The sequence below is a fragment of the Pristiophorus japonicus genome, unplaced genomic scaffold (assembly GCF_044704955.1).
Source record: "Pristiophorus japonicus isolate sPriJap1 unplaced genomic scaffold, sPriJap1.hap1 HAP1_SCAFFOLD_58, whole genome shotgun sequence".
Taxonomy (NCBI): domain Eukaryota; kingdom Metazoa; phylum Chordata; class Chondrichthyes; family Pristiophoridae; genus Pristiophorus; species Pristiophorus japonicus.
Window position 1 is genome coordinate 2,741,651 of NW_027254488.1, and position 11,032 is coordinate 2,752,682.

Below are 11,032 nucleotides of genomic sequence, written 5' to 3' on the forward strand. Positions count from 1 at the left end.
GTAATGATGCTTTCCCGTGAAATAAAAACAAAAGTTCAATAAAAAAACGGACGGTGACTGGCAAAAGAGCGCTGCTTCTGACTCCGAGTGGGAATGGGCGGGGATGTTAAAGCCCTTATTTTGAGGAACGTTCATATCGATAAACATCTCATATTCGTTGTGTACAGCTAGTGGTGCAACGGTAACACATCTCACTCGAGATGAGGACATTGCTATCGAAATCATGTCAGGGTTCCTGACCATTGGGATAATTCCGGAATCAATATTTTCTTTACTGTGTCTTAATAACCAGACCCTTGCTCCAAGGTCTGTCTCACTGTTTCCCCGGTGTCAGGCAGAGATACGCCTGCTGCCCTCATTTATTTCATGTGACAGGACACAAAAGTTCAAAATCAACCTGCAGGGGGCCAAACACAGCAACACCGAGTCAGGGTGGCTGAGCGGTCAAATGTGCTGTGCTTGGATTGCAATTGCATGTGGAGGAGTGGGTTCAAATCCAATGTCTGACACTTTCTGCTTTAATCATTAAGCGAAACTCATTGTTTGACACCTCGACCAACTCTTTAAAAGTGGGATTCTGCAGTTCACCTGCTCGTTAAACATTTCCGTCTGACCTGGTGCTGAAAGTGGAGATGTTTCCGCAGTGTTGCGGTTAACACGTTCACCTCACACACGAAAGCTCACCGGGCGGGAATATTTTCTGTAGCTTTCTCCTCATGCATGCTCAGGGGCGAGTTTGTTCTCCTGTGAAAAGTCATGAGATGATGAACATGTAAGGATTAGGAGCCGGAGTAGGCCATTTGGCCCCTCGAGCTTGGTCCACCATTCAAGAAGATCCTGTCAGTTCCTCGACAGCAAGTTTCAACATCTGGGGCGGAGCCAACAGGCGCCTGGCTGCAATCAGCGACAAAAACCCGCATTTGGCAGAAGCCCCGCTCGATCAATTGGGAGAACATGAAACTCTTAATCTTAGGGTCGCGGGTTCGAGCCCCACGTTGCGGCTTTTTGTTCAAGGTTATCCTGCATTCAATGGATCATTAATTAACCGATGATCTTCATTTGCATAATTAAAGAAATGCTAACTGAATGAGAGTCAATAATTTAATATTTTGGACAAACAAGTGAAAGACACCTGGTGCTGGTGGGCAATTTTGTTGCCTTTATCATTGATGCTTGATCTCCAAGTCTAGTTGTCAAATCCTGTGCTCAACCAGCAGTTACCTGTTATAAATCAGCGGAGGAGAAATCAGTTTGTTGTCTAATGCTGCATTTACCTGCACAATGTGTGCTGAGATTATCTGTGCAATATGCAATCAGCAGGATGAATAAAAGCAACGCTTTTTGAAATGCAGGCACTGCATGTTTTGCACTCAATAAAAAATTGCATTTTCTTTTCATGCCAAGTATTTTGCATTAATGCATTGCAATGCCAACGCACTTTTTACCTGACAAGACTGAAGTACAAGCTGTGATGAACAGTGTGAAACAGAAACAGCTACTTGAGAACCCACAGCCTTAACGGTATCTGTGTGAATTGCTCTGCATCGATAATTAGCAGAGCGTAAAGTGGGGAAACTGACGGTGTGGATGAGAAAAGGCCGAGCCAAAGTGTAATGTTGGAGATGATCATATTTTTGAGTAATGTTTCAAAGAATTTGGCATCGTTGCTTCCATGGTGTAATGGTGAGGACTCTGGACATGAATCCAGCGATCTGAGTTTAAATCTCGGTGGAAACTGAATGCATGCTTGCGCAGCTGCTAAAAATTTGGGACAAACAAGTGAGAGACACCTGGTGCTGGGGGGCAGTTTTGTTGCCTTTGTCATTGATGCTTGATCTCCAAGTCTAGTTGTCAAATCCTGTGCTCTGTGTTAGCACAGTCCCGCATTGCTGAACTCTTTGCTTCAGCACGCAGTCTGAAGTTTGGATTAAATAACAGGAAGATTGAAGTTTGGATGGTAAAGAGACTGTTAGACAATGTTGTGCCTTCCAGCCAGTGAGATGTGTAACTGGTCATTGTCTGGATGTTAAATATTTGAGTACCTTGTTACGGTGGGAATAATGGAAACTCAGGACTGAACGATTTGACTATATTCAGTATTTGAGTGTTCCCTTGTTACTATTAAATGAGATCTGCAGGTTAAACAAGCAACATTAAGTCTGTCTGTTAAAAGATTCAGAAAGCAGTTAGTCAGGATTGTCTAAATGGAAAGAATAAGAGTTCAAAGGCTTTTTCAGTATAAAGATGAGACTTTTATGGACTGCAGAGACACAGACACCAGAGACACTGGACATTCGGAAGGTGTGCGTCTCAAGCAGCCACGGAAATCGAAGCAAGCTGCCTTTGTGAAGTGTTCTCAGTAACTTTCATACTTGGTTTATTTAGTATGAATGTTTAAATAAAAGACCCGATCCTGCCTTTACTACAACTGAGTGTGCGCGGGTAATTCGAAATTAAAAGCAACGAAGCGAAAAGAGCAAGACAGCCATTTACAACATTTTAGTGATTTTCAAAAGTTCGTTGGCTTATTCGAAGTCCCCGACATGAAGCAGAAAGTTGGCTGATTTGTTGGGAGAAGTGTTTCCCACACATCAGTTCGAGATGTGAGCATTCTCTTAGTTGTCGTGATTAAAGGGATCTTCAGTTTGTAATGGGAGGCTCAGGGGATATTCCAGTTGAGCCCCAGCCATTTCTTAATGAGTGGATTGAGTCGAAAGGGGGAACTTATGGGATAAGACAGGAAACAATGACAGGAGGATGGAGAGAGACACGGCAGTCCTTAGTGGAGAGTGTCCAGTTAAAAAAGATTAGAGTGTTTGGGTTAAAAAGTGATAAAAAGAGAAAAGCGTTCGTGTTGCAGTGTCTCATGCTGGGGATTCAAACGTTAGGAGAAGAGGCTGAGGCTCGAGATAGGGAAGTCTCAGAACGCAGAGAGCAGCTAACAGCAGTGAGTAAAGAAGTAGAGAATTGGTGATTTCAGGCACTCGGGGCAGCCAGGACTGTTCTGACACTGGATCAGCATCTTGCTGATGAACAGAAGCGTAATCAAGATCGAGAGAAAGGAATATCTAAGCTGCAGCAGATGGTGGTATTAGGTTGCCAACGGAGACAACAATTGATAAAGCTGGGTGGTATTCGGAGGATTCCCCGGGTCTGTGAGTTGAAAAGGGAATTAAAGGACAGGGAGAATGCCCACCGTTCCCATCCACAGCTCCTTTGTCTTCTCTTACTTCGGAGCCTCGAACCCGTGTGGTTCACGTGGCAACGTTAGGATCGGAGGCGGAGCACTTAAATGCCCCTTCGGTTACTCAGCCGCTAAACACCCCACAACATTACACACGACCTTCCGGTAATGTGGAGAGTGGGGGAAGCACGCTCGAGCGGACAAGGCGAGAGCAGGATCATGATTCCTCTACTCCCTGTGGAGCTCGTGGAGGGAACACGACCTTAAGTGGTTTTGGGGTTTCCTGGTATGAGCGAGGAGGGGTAAAGTTACAGGACATGAGAGCTATCCTTAGTGAAGTGGGACCCGCACACCTTCAGGATCTTAATAAGTTTGCCCAGTGGTGGTGTAATATTCTGGGATGGTGACAGTCTGGGAACATATCAGAGAAACCGAGGGTTCACATGGTTCTGTGAGCTTTAGGGAATCACCGGGGAAAGGTAGTAGGTTTTGAAACAACTTCCCGGTCTCATGCTTGGTAGAATAATAGCTGCAATCTTTGTTACTCACTCAGGAAGGGGATTTCCCTCTTCAGAGACAGTTCCCCAACACCCCAGATACACGAGGAGCAGTTACTGAACAGTCAGAGATGAAAGCAGTGGGAGAAGCTTGTTCACAAACATTTAAAGTTTCTGCAGGAATGGGCTGTCTCAGAACTGATGAGATGTTCAGTGAAAAGCTCAAATGTGGGAGTTACAAACATGATCTTTAAGGATGCGAAATAGAAGTTGGATTGTTGCAAATGTCGAGAGAGTGAATTACAGCAGTTCCGAAGGGTGAACTGAGAGAAGGACTGGGTCTCTCGACTGACTATTCAGCATTTCCGTCATCCTTTACTGTTTGTTGTTACACTTCTCCCACAAAGCAGAGGAAATTGTTAAAAGCTGTGCAGAGGGTAACAGGCTTAGTCGAAGTCACCGATTGTGAGTTTATATTTCTGAATGTAAACAGCATGGAATTCAGTTGGAAACATCAAATATTGAAAACTGACTTTTAAGTAAAAATGGATATGGTGATCACAGACTAAAGTACTTTAAAATGGCATCCTGAGAACCTGAATCTACAAGAAACCTACTTTGACCCGAAGCGTGCTGCTATTTGGAAGAAGGAATTACGGAAATGGAATACAACATTTCAACAGGTGCAGAGTTTGAATCAAGCAATCGTTGTGGACATTAACCATCACACTGCGGAAATCGAAAAGGTTCACACAAATTTGGACCAGATTGAACATGTAAGCTGGTGGGAGTCATTGTTGGGATGGAGCCCGAAGGCCAACAGGCGTGATGAACACAATGAAACACCCTGTCCTTATGCTGGTGCTGGTTCAGCTGGACGTGCTGGTCATTTTGATTTACTGTGGATGTCGTGATGGAAAACAAGGACAACAACTGGACAATGCTGTTGAACGAGCTCGAGCCACCATGCAAATGTATGTTACCAAGATAAGACCTGCAGAGAGGTGAGGAGAAGAAGTGGGGGAATGTGGGAGCACAGTCCCGCATTGCTGAACTCTTTGCTTCATCACGTGGTCTGAAGTTTGAATTAAAAAACAGGAAGATTGAAGTTTGGATCGAAAGAGACTGTTAGACAATGTTGTGCCTTCAGCCATTGAAATGAGTAACTGGTCATTGTCTGTATGTTAAATATTTGATTGTACCTTTGTTACTATTTAATGACAACTGTAGGTTAAACAAGCAATATTAAGTCTGTATGTTAAACAATTCACAAAGCAGTTAGCTGTGATTGTCTAAATGTAAAGAAATAAGAGTATAAAGATGAGACTCACACACGCAGACACCAGAGACAGTGGACATTCAGAAGGTGTGTTTCACAAGCAGCCACGGAAATCGAAGCAAGCTGCCTTTGTGAAGTGTTCTCAGTAATTTCATACTTGGTTTGTTTGGTATGAATGTTTAAATAAAAGATCCGATCCTGCCTTTACTACAACTGAATGTGTGCGGGTAATTCGAGGTTAAAAGCAACGAAGCAAAAAGAGCAAGACAGCCGTTTACAACATTTTGTAACAGGTAACTGATGGTTGAGCACACGATTTGATAACTAGACTTGTAGATCAAGCATCAATGACAAAGGCAACAAAACTGCCCACCAGCACCAGGTGTCTTTCACTTGTTTGTCCCAAGTTTTCAGCAGCTGGGACAACAAGGAATCAGGTTCCACCGAGATTTGAACTCAGATCCCAGTGTGCTCTCCATTACACTATGGAACCAACCACAGTAAAATCTTTGAAACAATTCTCAAAAACAACAAAATCATCTCCAACAGTACACTTTGTCTCGGCCTTTTCTCATCCACACCATCAGTTTCCTCTCTTTGCTCTCTGCTAATTATCGATGCAGAACAATTCACACAGATGCCATCGTGGCTATGGTTTTACAAGTAGCTGTTTCTGTTTCACACTGTTCATCACAGCTTGTACTTCAGTCTTGCCAGATAAAAAGTGCGTTGGCATTGCAATGTATTAATGTAAAATGCTTGGCATGGAAAGAAAATGCAAAGTTTTGTCGAGTTAGCGAGTAGGTGACGAGGTTTGGGGTTGATGTGCGTCGCTTTCAATCTTTGAAATTTCACCAAGCAAAGAAACTGTGAATCGAACTGTCCCTGTTAGCATTGTGTTCGCATTTAATCACAGCAATATCCGCAGTCAGGAGCTGAAAAGGAATGAATACCTAATACCGGCTTCGGGACAATCAGAATACTTCGTCACAGACAAGGCACCGAAAGGCTGGAAGGTAGATCACTCAGGTTGTGGGAGAGCTGGTTGGTGGTGACATGGAAGTGTCTGCAGTGTGTGGAACCCGACTGCTTCCACACATCCACAATGAATGTCCACCCTTAACTTGGGAAAAGTACAACTGAGAGTGGACAAGTTCCATCCCGGTCAGAGCAATCTGAAGCTTTAACTGACTGACACCCTGGTTTGGGATGTCTTGCTGTATGTAATTGTGGCAGTCTCTGTGGTGCAATGGGTGAGCGTGTTTGGCTGTTAACCGAAAGTTTGGTGGTTCGAGCCCACCCAGGGACGAAGCGTTTAACTGTTTTTCCCTGTGGATTCGGTGCTGCACGATTCCAGGTTGTCATTATGCGTTTTGGCTGCGCGAATATATTCCACAAACATTGCCAGCTGTGCTGTTATCCAGTGAGTTCCCACTCCAGTATTTTTATGAGCATTCAGTTTGAGTGTATACAGAACTGAACAGAGATATCAGAAAATTTAACAAGGTTGTGGGACATTGTTTTTTGTTAATATTGAACCACTAATATGAATAAATCCATTTCTTCAATTATTTAATTGAACATGTTTTCAAAATGTCTCCGCGCAGTTTTGAACCAGGGACATTTCGCGTGTGAGGTGAATCTAATAACCACTACAGTACGGAAACACTGCAGCAATGTTCGGAACATAACCAGAGCTTTAAACTACACAGCTGGCCTATACTTCAGGACTTGGTTTTATGAGAATAGAGTGAAGGTGCTATATTTAGGAAGGCTGTGAGTGTGGCAGGAATTGATCGAGTGTTTCCCAGACTTTACACATAGGAACAGGAGATGGCCATTTAGCAGAGAGTGGTTAGGATATGGAATGCACTGCTTGAAAGGATGGTGGAGGCAGACTCAATCTTATCTTTCAAACGGGAGCTGGATCAGTGTCTGAACGAACAACAATTGCAGGGCTACAGGGAAAGGGCGGGGGAGTGGGACTCGCTGAGAGTTGGCATGGGCTCGACGGGCCGAATGGCCTTCCGTGCTGTAACCATTCCATGATTCTATAAGTTAGTGGCACATTTCATAGTGTGGGTGGAAGCAGAACATTGCAAAGGGACATGGATTGAGTCGGCAAAATTGAGGCATCTGATTCAGGAGATTCGGGGGGCGCGGAAATTGGAGAGTTTCATGACTTTGAAAGGAACATTTTTGTTTTGTGCAGTTGCGGTCAGAGAAATGTTTGTGAAAGGAATTTTTTGAACAGAGGAATGCAGCATTTAATCTTCTGCCATAACACTTCTTCCTGGGTGTCGGGGTCACATTTCTTTTCGAGGTTATTCTTCTCAAAAAGGAGCTAGATGTAGTCCTTCAGACTAGGGGGATCAAGGGCTATGGCGAGAAAGCAGGAATGGGGTATTGAAGTTGCATGTTCAGCCATGAACTCATTGAACGGCGGTGCAGGCTCAAAGGGCCGAATGGCCTACCCCTGCACCTATTTTCTATGTTTTTTATGTTTCTTGAATTTATATTTTCTTTGGTGTTTCACAATAACCAGACCTTTGCTCTAAAGTCTTTCTCACTGTTTGCCCAGTCTCCTGTTGATGTATCAGCAATGAACATTTTCAACCAGACACCGAAAACACACTGTGCAAATTGGGACATGCTTTAACAGTTAACGTGGGGCACGAACCCCCAAATTCGAGATTAAGATTCTCATGCTCGACCGATTGATCTCACGGGGCTTCTACCAAATAGACGTTTTTGTCGTTGATTGCAGCCAGGTGCCTGTTGGCTCCGCCCCAGATGTTTAAATTTGCTGTCAAGGAACTGCCAGATCTTCTTGAATGGTGGACCAGGCTCGAGGGGCCGAATGGCCTACTCCGGCCCCTAATCCTTACATGTTTATGACCTTATGACCTTTCACAGGAGAACAAACTCGCCCCTGAGCATGCATGAGGAGATAGCTCCAGAAAATATTCCCACCCGGTGAGCTTTCGCATGTGAGGCGAACGTGTTAACCGCTACACTGCGGAAACATCTCCACTTTCAGCACCAGGTCAGACGGAAATGTTAAGCGAGCAGGTGAACTGCTGAATCCCACTTTGAAGGAGTTGATCGTGGTGTCAAACAATGAGTTTCACTTAATGATTAAAAATAAGAAATGTCAGATTTAAACACAGACCTCGAGAGAAGACCGCAACCTGAACACAGCACCTGAGACCGCTCGGCCATCCTGACTATTTAATGCTGCATGTGGCCATCTGCAGGTTGATTTTGAACTTTTGTGTCCTGTCACATGAAATAAATGAGGGCAGCAGGCGTATCTCTGTCTGACACCGGGGAAACAGTGAGACAAACCTTGGAGCAAGGGACTGGTTATTGCCAAACAGCAAAGAATATATTAATTGTGGAAGAACAATATCTAAAAGTACAGTAAACCTGATGTGATTTAAACACGCTACCTTCGGAACTGAAATAAGTCACGCTACCATTGCGCCACGAGGTCTACATCATAAGGCTCAGTTTTTCGTCTATATGAAGGTGTCACAATACAAGGAGCTTTAAAATCTCTGCCCATTCCCACCTGTTGTCAGAAGCAACGCTCACCTCCCAGTCACTGTATGTTTTTTTCTTAAACTTTTGTGTTGCTTTCATGGGAAAGCATCATTAATTAACCCCTCACCTTTTTTTGCACAATGAAAGAAATGCTAACTGAGGGACAGTCGATACTTCAATCATTTGTCCTCTGCTTTGGGGAGTGGGCAGGGAAGTGGACCTGAGTCCATGATCGCATCGACCATAATCGTATTAAATGTCGGAGCAGGCTCGAGGGGCGTATGGCCGACTCCTGCTCCTATTTCTTATGTTCTTATGTTATTCTGCATGTTGACCCATTTTACACACTGTATTTTAGGATCTGGTTCAATATCTTCATTGCCGATGACATCAGGAATCTGGGGCAACTTTTGTCAAATTTAACAGCACCGGTTATTCCGACCATGCACAGAAAATAGAATCAGTAGTGAAGATAAAAGCACATGGTGCTCATTTTCAGATTCAACGCAGTAGGATTTCAAATAACGTTTAAGAATTTTACAGTGAAAACATTTGGAAGTGTTACTTGCATTTGTGTCTTTAATTAAACTTTGTGGCGTCTGTCTCCCGTTCATGCCTCTGCTGAATAAGAAAGGAGAGTTTGACGTTGACCAGACTGCACTGCCCCTGATATTTGTGAGCTCATCCTTTATATTCAGTGGTTTCTCGCCCTTTGATGGGCTGCAGTGTTGCGGATATCACGTTGGCCTCACACGCGAAAGGTCCCCGGTGGATCCGTTTTCTCTCACTGAAAGTTATCTATTTATTGAAGTGAAATAAAGAGCACTTAAGGAATAAGGGATCACTTTTGCCAGGAGAATAAATAGCAAATAAAAACAGCAAATGCTGGAAATCTCAGCAGGTCAGGCAGCATTTGCCAGGAGATGAAACTCGCCTCTGATTGTTCCTCTATAGCAAGTTTAAACATAATGCTCTTTCCCGGGATCGAACCTCATACCTTTCATGTGTAATGCAAACGTGATAAGCACACGTGATAACCACTACACTACAGAAACCTCTGGCACAGCTGGCACAACAGAGGGGAGCTGACCAGTGAGCTCCCTCTGTGCTGATCAGGAATGTGTCGGCTCACCTGAAATAACTTCTGTCCCACACTGAAAGTTCTCAATCCTTCTCCTCCACTGCCCTTTACAGAAACGTCACGGATCACCCAGCCACCGTGTTCACTTCCACATCCTCACAGAGTGGCCACAGAGGCTCCTACCGTCTCCCCGCGATCAGCGAACTCGCCCTGTTTGCTAAATTAAACCCCGAACACGTGCCCGGCAAAGGGCAGGAGAAGCCAGATAGTCTGTAAGCTCGGTCTATCACAGAAAGTATTGGTATTCATGGTGATTACAGCAATTATTAATCGTCTCACAAACCTCAATTATTTTTATGCGATGAATTGATCGACAATTGAAACCAGGTTAGTGCGCCGGATCTTAACCCCTAGACCACCAGGGAACAATTATGATACATGTAGATATATTTATATATATTCTTATTTGAACCTGAATATCAACGGCTAGCTACCTAGACCTCATGGTGCACCGATAGTGCGTCTAACTTTGAGTGAGAGAAATTGTTCCACAGTGACACCCATTTCATCTTTTGTTCCCTTTTAAACACTAGAAACTAAGACAGGGGGAATAAATAGAGAAATAAAAGCACAGGGATAAAGACAAGAGGAAGAGAGTAGGGGAAAGATACTGTCCCCACCCAGAACTAATGCAGAAACCCCTCTGCTGTGCTCTGGGTGGCCACCCACAGCCTGGATACACTAACGGGAGAACACCAGCGGCAGGTCGGGGCCATAAAAGGAACGGCGAGCGGCCCTGGGAGCAGCTTGTAGGTCCCGGGAGACTACTCCAGGGAGCAGCGCGAGCTGGTGCAGGAGGGCGGCGGCAGCGAAGAGTGACGTCATCAAGGTCCAGGTCAGTGATTGGAACGTGGGCAGATACCGCAGGAGCGGCGAGATCGGGGCGAAGGAGCGGCGAGATACTGTAGAGGGATGTGATCAGGGCCCAGGGGAGGCATGAGTTCGGAGCCAGGAGCCCAGGGGCAGCACGGGCCAGCCCACATTGCGATATGTGTGTGCACTGGGTCTGTGCAGCAGAACTGGTCTCCAGTCGACCTGCTTAACACTTGCCACTGGACCAAGACCTCGCTCTGTCAAGCCCGTCTGATGGCTGGGATGCAACGGTCATCACAATTTAAAACAATCCACGCACAGGCATCTTCCACCCTTCGGGATGTTGTTCGGGTCCTTCATTGAAACACCTGTGAACTCATCCTTTTTCGGCGTGGAAGCAAGTCATCCTCGTTTCGAGGGACCGCCTATGATGATGATGATGATTATGGATACATTGACGTCCCAACAGCTCATTGACTGCAGTAGTGGGACCGTGCGGCACTTCAGAAAACATGTCGAAAAGGCAAAGTCACTGATTCCGTCTCATGAGCTCCTCCGATCAAGAATAACAA

At 44.9% G+C, this 11,032-nt stretch overlaps 1 non-coding gene across 1 annotated transcript; it reads left to right on the plus strand.

Moving 5' to 3' along the window:
• Nucleotides 1-6,195: 6,195 nt before the first annotated feature.
• trnan-guu (transfer RNA asparagine (anticodon GUU)) lies at nucleotides 6,196-6,269 on the plus strand. Its single transcript has one exon. It is a non-coding gene; the product is annotated as a tRNA-Asn (tRNA).
• The last annotated feature ends 4,763 nt before the right edge of the window (nucleotides 6,270-11,032 follow it).